Source organism: Girardinichthys multiradiatus, chromosome 14 (assembly GCF_021462225.1).
Source record: "Girardinichthys multiradiatus isolate DD_20200921_A chromosome 14, DD_fGirMul_XY1, whole genome shotgun sequence".
Taxonomy (NCBI): domain Eukaryota; kingdom Metazoa; phylum Chordata; class Actinopteri; order Cyprinodontiformes; family Goodeidae; genus Girardinichthys; species Girardinichthys multiradiatus.
In genome coordinates, this window is record NC_061807.1 from 14,652,434 (window position 1) to 14,668,110 (window position 15,677).

Below are 15,677 nucleotides of genomic sequence, written 5' to 3' on the forward strand. Positions count from 1 at the left end.
CGGAACCAGGAATGTAAATGGCAGTGCTGAGGATAGTGAAGCCGAGAGTGTAGATGGCGATGATGAAAACGTTGGTTAAGAAGACTGAGCCGATAGTGTAGATGGTGATGCTGAGGCAGAGCAAAGAGTGTAGATGGCGATGATGAAGATGGTGATGACGATGATGGACACAAAGATTGAGCCAGGAGTGTAGATGGCAATGCTGATGAAGGCAAAGTACTCACTGGCACGCTCCATACCTTCCTTAGTGGCCTTTCATGTTAAGTAGTCTTCCACCTTCCTCCATAGCTATTATGCATCCAAGTAGATTCTGTTCACTTGCCATGTCAGTTTCCATGCCTGTTTGTTGCCTATTCTCCATGTCCTTATTCCTCATGTCAAGCCTGTAAGTTTTTGCCTTTTTGTTTGCAAACGTCATGTCCTGTTCTCCTCATGCCATGCCAAGATTTTCATCCTTTTTGTTTTCATTAAAAGCCTTGAATTTAATCATGCCGCTCCCTAATTTCAGACTGCACCTCGGTCCAGCTCCAAAACCACAATCCATTACAGCAAACAAATGATGCAAACATTGGCCCAATGTTCAAAGAGTGAGGTCTCAAACAGGCCTCCTCTTTACAAATTACGTCAGGTCCAGTATACAGGTCCTTCTCAAAATATTAGCATAATTGTGATAAAGTTAATTATTTTCCATAATGTAATGATGAAAATTTAACATTGATATATTTTAAATTCATTGCACACTAACTGAAATATTTCAGGTCTTTTATTGTCTTAATACGGATGATTTTGGCATACAGCTCATGAAAACCCAAAATTCCTATCTCACAAAATTAGCATATTTCATCCAACCAATAAAAGAAAAGTGTTTTTAATACAAAAAACGTCAACCTTCAAATAACCATGTACAGTTATGCACTCAATACTTGGTCGGGAATCCTTTGGCAGAAATGACTGCTTCAATGCGGCGTGGCATGGAGGCAATCAGCCTGTGGCACTGCTGAGGTCTTATGGAGGCCCAGGATGCTTCAATAGCGGCCTTTAGCTCATCCAGAGTGTTGGGTCTTGAGTCTCTCAACGTTCTCTTCACAATATCCCACAGATTCTCTATGGGGTTCAGGTCAGGAGAGTTGGCAGGCCAATTGAGCACAGTGATACCATGGTCAGTAAACCATTTACCAGTGGTTTTGGCACTGTGAGCAGGTGCCAGGTCGTGCTGAAAAATGAAATCTTCATCTCCATAAAGCTTTTCAGCAGATGGAAGCATGAAGTGCTCCAAAATCTCCTGATAGCTAGCTGCATTGACCCTGCCCTTGATAAAACACAGTGGACCAACACCAGCAGCTGACACGGCACCCCAGACCATCACTGACTGTGGGTACTTGACACTGGACTTCTGGCATTTTGGCATTTCCTTCTCCCCAGTCTTCCTCCAGACTCTGGCACCTTGATTTCCGAATGACATGCAGAATTTGCTTTCATCTGAAAAAAGTACTTTGGACCACTGAGCAACAGTCCAGTGCTGCTTCTCTGTAGCCCAGGTCAGACGCTTCTGCCGCTGTTTCTGGTTCAAAAGTGGCTTGACCTGGGGAATGCAGCACCTGTAGCCCATTTCCTGCACACGCCTGTGCACGGTGGCTCTGGATGTTTCTACTCCAGATTCAGTCCACTGCTTCCGCAGGTCCCCCAAGGTCTGGAATCGGCCCTTCTCCACAATCTTCCTCAGGGTCCGGTCACCTCTTCTCGTTGTGCAGCGTTTTCTGCCACACTTTTTCCTTCCCACAGACTTCCCACTGAGGTGTCTTGATACAGCACTCTGGGAACAGCCTATTCGTTCAGAAATGTCTTTCTGTGTCTTACCCTCTTGCTTGAGGGTGTCCATAGTGGCCTTCTGGACAGCAGTCAGGTCGGCAGTCTTACCCATGATTGGGGTTTTGAGTGATGAACCAGGCTGGGAGTTTTAAAGGCCTCAGGAATCTTTTGCAGGTGTTTAGAGTTAACTCGTTGATTCAGATGATTAGGTTCATAGCTCGTTTAGAGACCCTTTTAATGATGTGCTAATTTTGTGAGATAGGAATTTTGGGTTTTCATGAGCTGTATGCCAAAATCATCCGTATTAATACAATAAAAGACCTGAAATATTTCAGTTAGTGTGCAATGAATCTAAAATATATGAATGTTAAATTTTCATCATTACTTTATGGAAAATGATGAACTTTATCACAATATGCTAATATTTTGAGAAGGACCTGTAGTTGTCATTTATCAGATAGGTCTTTATGACTCTGCAAGGTTGAATAACCGAGTGATAGATTTTTACATAAAATAGTGATGTACAAGGTAAACAAAAAAAAACTTTATGTGGAAAGGTTGATGGCACCATGACTTTCTTTAAATAAACCTATAATTTCATCTTTCATTCCTGGGGGTTTTTTCGGACACCCTGGGGCTAGCTCAACATTTTCACTCCGAATTGAATATTATTTGAATATTATCATTGTTTTTACACCCATGTCTTCATGTGTGAAGAGTCGGCTAAAAGTTTCATGCTAATAAAGGTTTGGTTGCCTTCATTTATTTACATAACTCTCATCTGTGAAAGAGTGTTGTCAAGGATGGGAATTTTAAAGCAGAAAAGGTCATAGTGAAGCCTCAATTTCTGGAAATTGTAAAAAAAATGTTCTAACGGGGAACTCTCCTGTGTATCATCCTTTATTTATTTGTTTGCCATTAAATCAATTTTAAATGTGCTTCATATTAACTTGTTAAAACCGATTTGCCTCTGTTCTGAATTGATTTGTATAGTGGATGTTGGTGTAGAGCTGAGCTTTGTTGATGGGAGTTGGAGGCAGGAGTTTAAGACCAACAAGCTGAGCCATGCTGAGTTGACATTGAAACTCAGATTTAACTAATTATCTGCAGCAACTTGAGTCATCTGAAATGTTTGCACTCAAGAGCCTCGTGTCACGTTCCAACTACAATAATAATAATTATTATTACTACATAGGAATCTTTCTGTATCTTTTATTGTTTTTACAAACACATATATATTAATTTCTGAAGTCTCCCAAAAATAAAAGTTTGGCTGCTTTCAGTTAATTTAATTAACTCTCAGCCGTGAAGTGTGTTGTTGTGGATGAGATCTATGACAAAACAGATAAGATCAAACACCACTCTCAGTTTTCCTGAAACCTTAAAATATTTTCTAACAGGTAAGTTTTCTGTGAACAACCTTTCATGTGTTGATGGCATCAAAACTATTTTGAATGTGCTTTGCTTTCCTGAACTGACCCTGATTTGCCTGCTCTGATGGTGATGATGTCAGTAGGCTGACTGACGAAGGTCTAGAGTTGTTGACCAAAACCTGTTTGCAGGAGGGTGTTGCAGGATCCGCTGGAACAACAGTGAAAAGTCCCAAGCACAGCTACGTTGAAATATAAATTTACATATAGGCCTATTTGACCTTAGGACAGATTATCAGTTTATCTGAATTTAATCTGCAACAACCTTATTAGTGGATTTAAGTTTTGTGATCACTATTTTGTTAATTCCACTTGTTTTATTTTTCATTTGATACTCATATAAATGTTCTGTTACATTTTATAATTTATGAAGAATGTCTGCAGTGTTTTGCTGAAGAGCAAATTGTCACACTGCTGGCCAAAGGAAAGTTTTCTGATCAGTGAGCCTTCTTCCACATGTCCCTTACAGGTTATGTGCCAAAAGACAAACTGGACCTCATATTACTTTCTTCCAGCAGTGGCTTTTTTCAAAGGCCAGAATTGTAAAGCGCTAATATAGCTAATACATTCGCATCTAAAATTATTCAATCCCCTCTGTGAATTGGGTTAAAACTGTATAACTGTTCAGGTGTTCACAAAACTAAATTACACAAGAAAGGTTTAAATATAACTATGATGTAACCAATCAAGTCACAGTTGCATCAGGTGTGCTTGAGACAGAATACCTCTAATACCTGGACTGCTGATGGTTACGTTTCATTGCACGTCAGATAGGAGATCATTGCTGTGGAGATATATTATGTGTGTGCATCATTATTATTATTATGTTCATAACCAGTGTGGGAAATAAAATGTGTAACGTGTTAGTTATAAGACATTGTGTATTGTGCGGCCTGCAGAAGTATTTCTCACAAGAGAGGTGAAGTGGAAAATCATTGAAAACTGCAGGAGTGTGTGAAAAGTAGAGATAGTACAACTGACTGAGTTACTCCCTTCTCATATCAGTAGAAAACATGGTGCAGGTGCAAGACAATGACTGTCTAAATATGGTAAGCCGGAAAAGTGTGTACGTGACTACATGCGAGAAAAAACTGTAAACAGGGCGCTGCCCATTTTCATGTGTGTTTTAATAAAAGCAATGAGCCCAGTGAGAAGCTCCGAAGTCGTCTCGGTGTGTGTCCTGATCACATGAGAGCTTCCCTGGTCCAGGTACTTTGAATAACATACAGCTGTCTCCGTGTGATTTATTCTAATGTGTTGTGAATTCCTCCAGGTTACGGTGAATAAACGAACGCGCAGAAGGCCTCGGTAAAGGGGTACTTTAACAATTTGGTGACCCCCGACGTGGACAACAACAGAGTGTGACGGACGGAAACCTCTGAGACCAGGGCAGCCATTAAATCTTCTAAAAAAGGTAGGCAGAGCCTATTGTATTAATTTCTGCCGATTGAATTTATGTGTAGGCTAAATTAACCAGGTCTCAGTTGGTTCTGAATGTCATTTTACTCTGCAAAACTGTAAAAGAGTGTGCGTTAACTGGACGTGTTAAAATTGAGTCAGATACGAGTAGATGAAAAAGGTTAAAGTCCTTAAAAAAAGGTTAAAGTCCTAATTGCTGGGTGTGGCATTCCAACTTATTGATTGACGAATTAATAAGAAAAGCTGGGTTGAAGTCCCGTAGTTTGGCAAGCTATAAAGTTTATAAAAACTGAGAGGTTAAACGTCCTCACAGAAAAGAGTTAGAGGCTCTTCTGAAGGGTTAAAGGCCCATCTAGTGGACACACAGAGGAATTACACAACCGACTGGTAGTGCAGTTGAGGTTAACTCATTGGACATTCGTTCTGAATTAAAAATGCGGTTGGATTTTTGATTATTTGACGGAAAATAAAATGCATTTATTGAATATAGGGTGAAGTGGCTTGTAGTGGATTGTTTCTGCATATTTGTGCATATTTCTTGTGTGCGAGTGTCTGTTACAGACACTTGTGTTGAATTGAGGCAGTACAGCTGGAATATGTGTGTGTATGCAACTGAAGCTGGATGATTATTTGGGGTAAAATAAAAGACGAAGTACTAGATATAAGTATCTGTGGTGCGGATTATAGAAGAAATGTGAATGTTAACTGTTTTTGCTGATACTAAACAGGAGTGACTGTGACAAGCGCTGACTGACTGATTGTATGTGTGTGTGTGGGTACAGCCAGCGGAGAGCAGCTTTACCATTGCGGATGAATAAATGCACTGTGTTGTTAACAAAGACAATACAGTGATAAGCGGATTTTGTGCGCATATTGTGAAGAATTCATTGAACATTTATCCCACAGGATTTTGAACAACATGGAAGGGGAATTTCACCGAGAAACATGTAACTCCGGTATGGGGGTGAAAAACTCAGAATGGGAAGATTTGGAGACACAATTGAAGAACATGCAAGCACTGGTTCTCCAAACGAGAGGAAAGAAGGAAATGGAAAAAATTAAAAACAAGATCGAAAAAATGGTATGACAACCAATGCTTCTCTAATTTCAGAGGCTGGGCCACGGGGGCCACCTGGGACACCCGGCCCAGGCTCTGGCTTACAAGGAGCAGGGACTGATCTGGTGGGTTCAGTGGCTTTACTGCTAAGTGGATCCTGGAGGCCAGATAGGGTTTTGTGTCCTAATCCTTTTCTCACAACCACACCTTGTTACACCTCTACCCCATCTGTAGAGGTGCAGGTAAGCAGGCACAGCATGCCACAGGAAACTGGAGAAGACAGAGCAGATCCGCAGCAAAACCATCCTGAGGACGGATCCCCAATACGCAGTCACACAGTTGGACAATTAAGGGAACATTTAACCCGCAAGGCAGCAGCTAAACCAGAAGGCTTTAGTTATGCCCCAAAAGCCAATTATCCCCTTTTACAACAACAAGGCTCTGGAGCCCCCGCTAGGTATAAACCTTTCTCTCTGGGCGACATTACAGCTCTCTGTGACAAGTTGCCCCCCATAACTGAAGGAGCAGCAGTGTGGCTACAGACTTTAGACACCCTGACGGCATGCACCACGCTAGCATTGGGAGATTATAGAGCAGTGGCAGGACGGTGCATGCCACACCACACATGTAGAGAGATTGAGACTGCTGCTTACACCTCAGGAGCCCCGGATTCTGACCTCTTCACCCAGCATTTCCACTGGCTAGGTGATGCCTTGAGAACAGCATACCCTGTAACCAGGGGACGCACCATTCCTAAGTTTGAATGGGACCCTAAAATCAACCCCAGGGAATACCTGGACCAGTGCAAATCCATGTGGCAAACTCAGACAGGAACTAATCCGGCCAATGAGGGGGCACAACGAGACTGGTTCAGAGATGCTGTCCTTAAAGGACTACCCCAACAGGTAAAAGCCAGTATGGACGACAATCCTGACATGGCTGGAGCGGACACTGGAACTTGGAATCGCCATCTGATCCATCACCTGTCCAAAATAAGAGAGGACCATAAGAAAGATGAGGAGGAACTTAAGACCCTGCAGACCCAATCGCTAAAAATTCAGTTAGCTGAAGCAAAGCAGAAAGCAGGAGAAAAGAAGAAAGACAACAAAACTCCCAAAATAATGTATGAAGGTGCGGTTTCTCTGACCCCCAGACTCCTCCCTTTCCTGCCCATCAGGACACGATTGCACCGAGGTCTGCAGCCTCTGGTCCTTATCATGCCCAACCAGGCCGGTTCAGGGGCAGGGGCGGGCCAAGGGGCCGTGGATTCCGTGGAGGACCACCGAGGCGATGGGGGGGTGCTGACGTTTGCTACTACTGTGAGGAGCAGGGTCATTGGAGCCGAGACTGTCCATACAACCTTGAGGCATATGGGCGTGGGTATGGACCCAGAGGAGGCCCAGGGCGGCGCCCGTATCGAGGACGGGGTGGTCAGGAAAAGCTTTGCTGAGGAGCTTGGGTGGGACTTCCTGGGAGATCGCCACCGCAGACATTTATGTAGCCCCTGAAGGTGTCGTAGCCTCCGTGCAGCTGTCTACAGAACAGGACAACTGGTTCAAAATGTGTTCTGATGGTGTACCCCATGTTTCACTGGCGCTCCACCCTGCTCACGAAGCCCACGAACTGGGAGGAGTGTTAAAACGCTCCCTAGCTCTCACTGACTGGCAATCTTTATTCACACCCAATCTATCTTATTCCCCCTCTTGTAACACCTACCGCATTACTAACATGTCCACAGACGTTGGCACCTTGGAACATGTGCAACTTGAAAGACATCATGGCAAAGAAAAAACAGATCATCCAATGGCTGCAGCTGTAGTTCAGAGCATGCCATCTTCACTTTGGGCAGAGGGCCCCACGGACGTGGGACTCATTCAGTGTTCTCCCATCACTTTCCAGCTTAACACTGACCGACCCATTTGGAAATCCCAGTACCCTCACAAACCAGCAGCCGAAAGTGGAATTTCTGACACCATAGAAGGGCTGTGGAACGCTGGGGTGCTGGAACCAGCTGACGGCTCTTCTTGGAACACACCCATCTTACCAATAGAAAAGAAGGGCACTGGGAAATGGAGAATGGCCCACAACTTGAAAGCTGTAAATGCAGCACTTTCCACTCCTACAGTTCCAGTGCCCAATCCTTATGTTGCTCTTACCAATCTAAACCCCGAACATGCATGGTTCACCTACATTGATCTGGCCAACGCTTTCTTCTGCCTGCCTCTAGCTGAGGAGTGCAGAGATATTTTTGCATTCACATACAAATCCTACAGATACCGGTACACACGTTTGTCGCAGGGTTTCGCTCTATCACCAGGAATATTTAATCAGGTCCTTAAGGAATCCCTCCAAGACTGTCCCCTTCCACCGAACACCACATTGATTCAATATGTGGATGACATTCTTTTGGCGACACCAACCGTTTCTGAATGCTTGGAGGGCACGGCTGTGGTGCTCTCACACCTAGCAAAAGCTGGGTACAAGGTCAGCAAAGCCAAACTACAAATTTGCCGGAAACAGGTGGATTTCTTGGGCAGGGTAATCTCTCAGCCCAGGACAGGAATGTCCCCTTCACATCAATCTGCTGTCCTTTCTCATCCAAAACCGGTGCGGGTGAAGGACATGCTTTCCTTCTTGGGACTCACCGGATACAGCAGGTCATTTATTCCAGGATACACTGACCTGACTGGCCCACTCCGCAACTTAGTGAAGAAACAGGGCATGCGCCATTTGACAGCGCCTCTAGAATGGACAACAGAAGCAGAGGAAGCATTTATTGCTCTTAAAACCAGCCTTTCCCAAGCTGCTCACTTGGTACATCCCTACTACACATTGCCCTTTCATTTGGATGTTTCTGTAACAGCACACACCGCGAACGGAGTGCTGTTCCAGAAAAAAGGGGGAGTAAGAACAGTGCTAATGTATATTAGCGTGATGCTTGACAACATGGAACAAAGACACCATGAATGTACCAGACATGCAGCAGGGTTGGCAAAAATAATTCAAAAAACAGCCCACGTCGTGATGGGACATCCACTACACATTTTAACATCACATGGAGTAGTGGTATTTGTCAATTCCAAAACTTTCACACTCTCACAATTGAGACAACAGAGATTGAGTAAGGTGCTGGAGGTGCCAAATATCATCTACAGCCATGAAGGGATCAACATGGCAGACAGAATGACAGAAGGAGAGCCCCATGTATGCGCCGAAAAAGTTGAGGTAAGTGAGAAAATCAGACCAGACCTACAAGGAGAACCACTGACAGAAGCAAGATACCTGTACACAGATGGCTGTTGTTTTAGACATGACACAGAGGGTCTGAAAGCAGCCTATGCGGTGGTGGAAGACACAGGAACGAACTTTGTGACTCTTAAAGCAGAAGGGCTGACAGACACCCAATCAGCACAGAGAGCAGAGGTGCTAGCAGTAATAGCAGCCCTAGAACTAAGGGAAGGACAAAAAGTGAACATTTACACAGACTCAGCTTATGTCACGGGAGCAGCGCACGTGGAACTGAAGCAGTGGATGAGAACAGGGTTTAGAACAGCAGGAGAGAAAGCCATTAAACATGAGCCAGAAATGAGAAGATTAGCTGAGGCCCTACTACTTCCCCAAGAAGTAGCAGTTATAAAAGGCAAAGGACATGATAACAGCTACACTAGGGTGGCTCAAGGAAATCAAGCTGCAGACCAAGCAGCCAAAACCAAAGCTGGATATCTGCCCATACACATCTTGATGAACTCTGAAGTTGAATGGACACCAGAACCGACTCTGGAGGAGGTGAGTAGACTGCAAAAGGGGGCCTCACCGGAAGATAAATCAGTCTGGAAGGCAAGAGGGGGAAGAAAAGACCAGGATGAACTATGGAGAAGTCCAGACGGACATCCCATCCTACCCCCAGGGTTGACCACAGCATCGTTGGAAGAAGCACATGGACCGGGACATGCAGGAACTGCACAAATGATGAAGAGTCTTGAGCACTGGTGGCATCCATACCTGAAACAGAAGGTAGGTCATTGGATAAGCTCATGTAGCACCTGCCAACAATTCAATGTGAGACCCACTCTGAAGCCTGCAGCAGGTAAGTTCCCTGTGGACCCGGTAGCAGGTAAGGAAATCATCATAGACTACACCGACATGACTGAGAGAGTGAATGGGTTCAGATATCTTTTGGTGTGTGTGGATGTGTTTACCAGTTGGCCAGAGGCCTGGCCAGCAAAAAAGGAAGACAGCAAAACAGTGGTGAAGTGTCTGATTAATCACTACATCCCCAGGCACGGTTTTCCTGCGAAAATCAGGTCAGATAACGGCACACACTTCAAAAACGAAGAACTTAGAGAGGTTGAAAAGTTCCTGGGACTGAGACATTCCTTTGGAACAGTGTACCATACCCAATCCCAAGGGAAGGCGGAAAGGATGAACCAGACAATCAAAACCAAATTGGCTAAGATCTGTGCACAGACCAAAATGAATTGGGTCACAGCATTACCTTTAGCTTTGATGTCAGTAAGGAACTCAGTCAGCCAAAGACATGGATTGACGCCCCATGAACTGCAGACTGGAAGACCTTTTCCAGGCCCAAAAACCAGGTTACCTTTTCTGACTGAATGTGAACAATCTATGTCTCACCGTGATTACTATAGATCTTTCCACAGCTTGGTTGCAGCATTCTCAAAACAGGTGGCCGCCCAACCATCCGAGGCTCGAGCCACCACCTCAGACGCGGAGTGGATCCTTCTGAAAGTCATCAAATGGAAGTGGTCAGAGCCCAGGTGGACGGGTCCATTCCAGGTCACAGAGAGAACCTCACATGCGGTGAGGGTCAAGGGCAAAGGAGACACGTGGTATCATTGGAGCCAGTGTGCAGCAGCAGAGGCACCACAGAGATCGCTGTCAGAGGTCCAGCAGAACCTGAGGGACAACACCAGCACACCAGAAGACCTTTCTCACCCAATTCAAGGCAGAATTATCCCCTAGGGTGAGAAAGCGTTAAGTTACTCCTAAAGGTTAGTCTACACCTTAGGTGCACCGTCAGATCAGTGGTCCCACCAATAGGGGCAGAATAATCCCCTGGTGAGACCACTTAGCTCCAGGTCAGTCTACACCTGTGAGTGAAGACCAGGACATCACACAGAAGAGGCGGATGTGACTGAGCTTTCCTCTCTTTCACTGGTGGTCGTAGCTGCTCTCCCACCGAAGAACTGAACTGAAAACTCTGAACTTTTAAAAAAAAACAAAAAACAAAAAGAGGTATTTTGTGTTTCACCATATTGTTAATCCTTATCTTCCTTTACAGGTACCTTTGAAAAGAATGGGAGATCAAAAGTTAGGACCCAGGCCCCTTAAGGGTTGGGTCATGGGAGGTATAGGTGTTTTAGCATTCTTCACTGTTACATTGATTCTAGGATTGTTGTGTGAACTTCCTTTCCAGACATGCTCCAGTCATCCCAGGATCAATAAAAGACAATCCAAACCCCAGGGTCCAGATAAATGCCTCCAGGCATTTGGGGGAATAGAATTAAATTACACTCTCGGTGCGACCACGACTTTCCAATTTGATCTCTGCGACGTTATCAATTGTAGCTCTTACCAAATCTCAGGCAGCACATGGTTGACGAGGCTCCACTATTACCTATGCGCTAATGTTGAACTCTCCACACACTGTGCGTCCACAAGTGCAGACACACCCACCCCTTTGTGCGGTAGGGGGTGGAGAAGTACTATATATTACAGCAGACCATGGAATACCAATATTTTTAACCCTGATCCGACACCTAAACTTGATGCGCTAAACATATCCCTGATACGCGGTAGTTTACCGAATACCGCCTCAAACGGGCAACAGTCATTTCTTTTAACCCTTAAAGCCTTGACACACAACCCCCTAGGAACACACAACGCCCATTTCATGTTTGGTCTTCAACGAGGATGGAACACACAGAATCCGGAAGGCATCATTTCGGAAATCCCTCCAATCAGGCAGAGTCAGACAAGGGGAGGATAAAGATAGACTACAACACCTTAAAATCCATAGAAATTATCCAGATGGCCACAGGATATACTGAAGATAACCTCTGGCTCCAATGGATAGCTCAGACTGCCAAAGAACAAAGGAAATCAGATTGTGTGGCATGCGCGGCTGCAAGACCACATTTAACTACTGATCCTGCTCCTCTGCTCTGTATCCAGAGGACCAGTGGGGTTATAGCTGTATGCTACAGCTGACTAAAGTGGCTACTCCCACAAACTGTACCACTTTGGCCAATCTGTTCCCACCCATTGCCAATAACACCAGAGCAGGCCCTTTCACCCCTCAACGAAGAAATGGCACATACATTTGCTTTACCTTCACTTCCACAACACCACAGGTAAATGTAGGACAAATTCCTCGCGATTGGTGTAACATCACGGTGCCAGGCTCAGTGATAGGTCCCTGGGCAAGATCAGGACTCTACTATTATTGTGGAGGACAGCGGCTATTAACTAGGATTCAACTTAATACTATTGGAATGTGTGCCATGGTTAGGTTGCAGGCACCTCTCCTTCTGTTAGGTAAAGACTTTAAGTATCTTCCCTCGAAACATGCACAAAGCACAGCTCTCACTAGGCGACGGCGTAGACATGTCATGAAGCGGAGCACAAACGCATTTGACCTGACCATAGGGTCGCCCACCTACATTGACGCAATTGGAGTCCCCCGAGGCGTACCCAATGAGTATAAATTGGCGGACCAAGTCTCAGCAGGCTTCAAAAACATTCCCATTATTGCAGCCTTTTTTCCGGTAACTCCCAATAAAAATGTGGACTGCATTAATTACATACAATACAATGTTCTTCGAATGGCCAACCTCACTAGAGATGCTGTGGAGGGCCTAGCTGAACAAACTGGCCCCACATCCCTTATGGCAGTACAAAATAGGATGGCCCTGGACATGGTGTTAGCTGAAAAATTCAATTCAATTCAATTCAAAAATACTTTATTAATCCCAAAGGGAAATTAAATGTTGTTATAGCTCATATTATGAAGGTTTCCTCAAAGAGCCGTTGTAGATGCTGATGGCTGTGGGCAGGAAGGATCTCCTGTAGCGCTCCGTCTTACAGTAGATCTGAAGAAGCCTCTGACTGAAGACACTCTGTTGTTGTAGGACAGTCTCATGAAGAGGATGCTCAGGGTTCTCCATAATGTTCTTCATTTTATGAAGAATCCGTCTTTCCACAATGATCTCCAGAGGTTCCAGAGGAGTCCCCAGAACAGAGTCAGCCTTTTTTATCAGCTTGTTGAGCTTTTTTAAGTCCCTGGCTCTGATGCTGCTTCCCCAGGAGCTGATGGCAGAAGAGATCACACTTTCCACAACAGACTTATAGAAGATATGCAGCATCTTGCTGCAAACACCAAAGGACCTAAGCTTCCTCAAGAAGTACAGTCTGCTCTGTCCCTTCTTGTAGATGGCTTCACAGTTGCATCTCCACTGTAGTCTGTTGTCCAGGTGAACACCGAGGTATTTATACTCCTCCACCACCTCCACTTCTTCTCCCATGATAGAAATAGTTTTTGACTTATTCCTGTTTCTCTTAAAATCTACAATCATCTCCTTTGTTTTAGTCACGTTCAAAATGAGATGATTGTTTTCACACCATGCCACAAAGCGGTCCACCACCTTCCTGTACTCAGCTTCTTGTTCATCTCTGATCCACCCCACGACTGCAGAATCATCAAGGGGGCGTATGTGCTATGTTTGGGGACATGTGTTGTACTTTCATACCCAATAATACCGCCCCTGATGGTTCCGTCTCAAAAGCTTTAGAAGGGTTAAAAACACTTTCAGCCACTATGCATGAGCACTCAGGAATAGACAATCCGTTAGAAGACTGGATGACGGCATGTTTGGACACTGGAAAGGGTTGATTATGTCATTGTTTATATCCATTGCTGTTTTTGTAGCTATTATGGTTACCTGTGGATGTTGCTGTGTACCATGTATAAGATCTTTGATTGTTCGCTTTATTACTACAACCATTGAAGGGAAAACCGCACCTCCTCCTTCCCATATGATACCTTTGCTTGCGGTGGATGCTAACGAGGAGGAGGACGAAGATTAACCCGTAAGAGTAAGTTACACGGCGTCTGATATGTATTACTGTCTAGGGAGCAGAAGGATGGTAGAATATTATATTGGCATATTTGGACAGACTATGGAATAAAGCACGGATCGACACCATCCAGTTAGAGGGGTCACGACTCCCTGTCAAGACTTAGAAGGTTGTAAGCATCCTTGGAACAACAAAGGCCGGACAGGCAATAGTCCTTGGGCACATGGCATGGCATTGGAGGCAGGGTCAAAAAGCATGATGACAAACATTTCCTTCTGCTCCACAGGTTGTAATGATTGTTAAAATCTTTTATGAAGCATCTTCAAGTAGTGGTGAAGTCTTAGGAGACTTCAAAAGGGGGAAATTGTGGAGATATATTATGTGTGTGCATCATTATTATTATTATGTTCATAACCAGTGTGGGAAATAAAATGTGTAACGTGTTAGTTATAAGACATTGTGTATTGTGCGGCCTGCAGAAGTATTTCTCACAAGAGAGGTGAAGTGGAAAATCATTGAAAACTGCAGGAGTGTGTGAAAAGTAGAGATAGTACAACTGACTGAGTTACTCCCTTCTCATATCAGTAGAAAACATGGTGCAGGTGCAGGACAATGACTGTCTAAATATGGTAAGCCGGAAAAGTGTGTACGTGACTACATGTGAGAAAAAAACTGTAAACAGGGCGCTGCCTATTTTCATGTGTGTTTTAATAAAAGCAATGAGCCCAGTGAGAAGCTCCGAAGTCGTCTCGGTGTGTGTCCTGATCACATGAGAGCTTCCCTGGGTCCAGGTATTTTGAATACATACATCTGTCTCCGTGTGATTTATTCTAATGTGTTGTGAATTCGTCCAGGTTACGGTGAATAAACGAACGCGCAGAAGGCCTCGGTAAAGGGATACTTCAACACTGCCTTGCAAAGATCAAGGAAAATGAAATGAAAAGACAACAAAGGCCCTGAATGTTCCTAGAGATACAGATAAAAGCACACTTCATTATTCTGAGTTAAAGAACAGACGCTACGCCACCTGGTAGCAGGGACAGGAAGCTATCAACATCTTAGGTAGAATAATTTTAAGACTACAGTAGTCAATAAAATTGCATTTTGTATTTAATTTGGAGGAACCAAATTGTTTCTGCTGGTCTATCACATAAGTGTTTGTGGTGTTGTTTCCTTTAACTATTGTATTTATTGTATTTGAAAAGTTATGTTCATTTAAACTTTGTATTGTCATAGTGTAACCTTTCTGTTGTTTTTAGTGAAATACATCTTTCCATTTGTCCAGAGACACGGGATGAAAAATAGCCATTTGGCTAATTCAAGTACATTTACAGCAATGTTAATTAATGTACATTCTCCTTGTTAAATAAATAAATAAATACAAAAATAAATAAATAGATGAAACAGTGTCTCTAATTATGTCGAGTGAAGCTATTTCCATCTTCAACAGTCCTGAGAGAGGATAGCGTAAGAACCGCCAGCATCACACGCCTCCTGCGTACCGGTCCAGGGAGCAGAGGCTAACCTGAGCTGCTACAGATAGTGATGTGTCCAATGTGTTGATGCTTCAGCGCATGTGTTGAGTAATCCAGGCAGACTGTTTCGAGGACCGAGGCTTGTGTTGATGACGTATGTGGTGACTTTCGAGGCCTCGAAAGCGAGCCGCACCACGTGACTGATTCAGGAACTGGTTCCCCGGCAAATTCACATCACAACCAGTTTTCCTTTAAATCCACCGATGGCATCAAAAAGATTAAGATTATATTGACACCATTTTCAAAATTTATTGGCATCTCAAACACCATTCATTTATTTAGTCAATTTAAAGCTTTACACAAGAAATTCACGTCATTATAATCATTCTG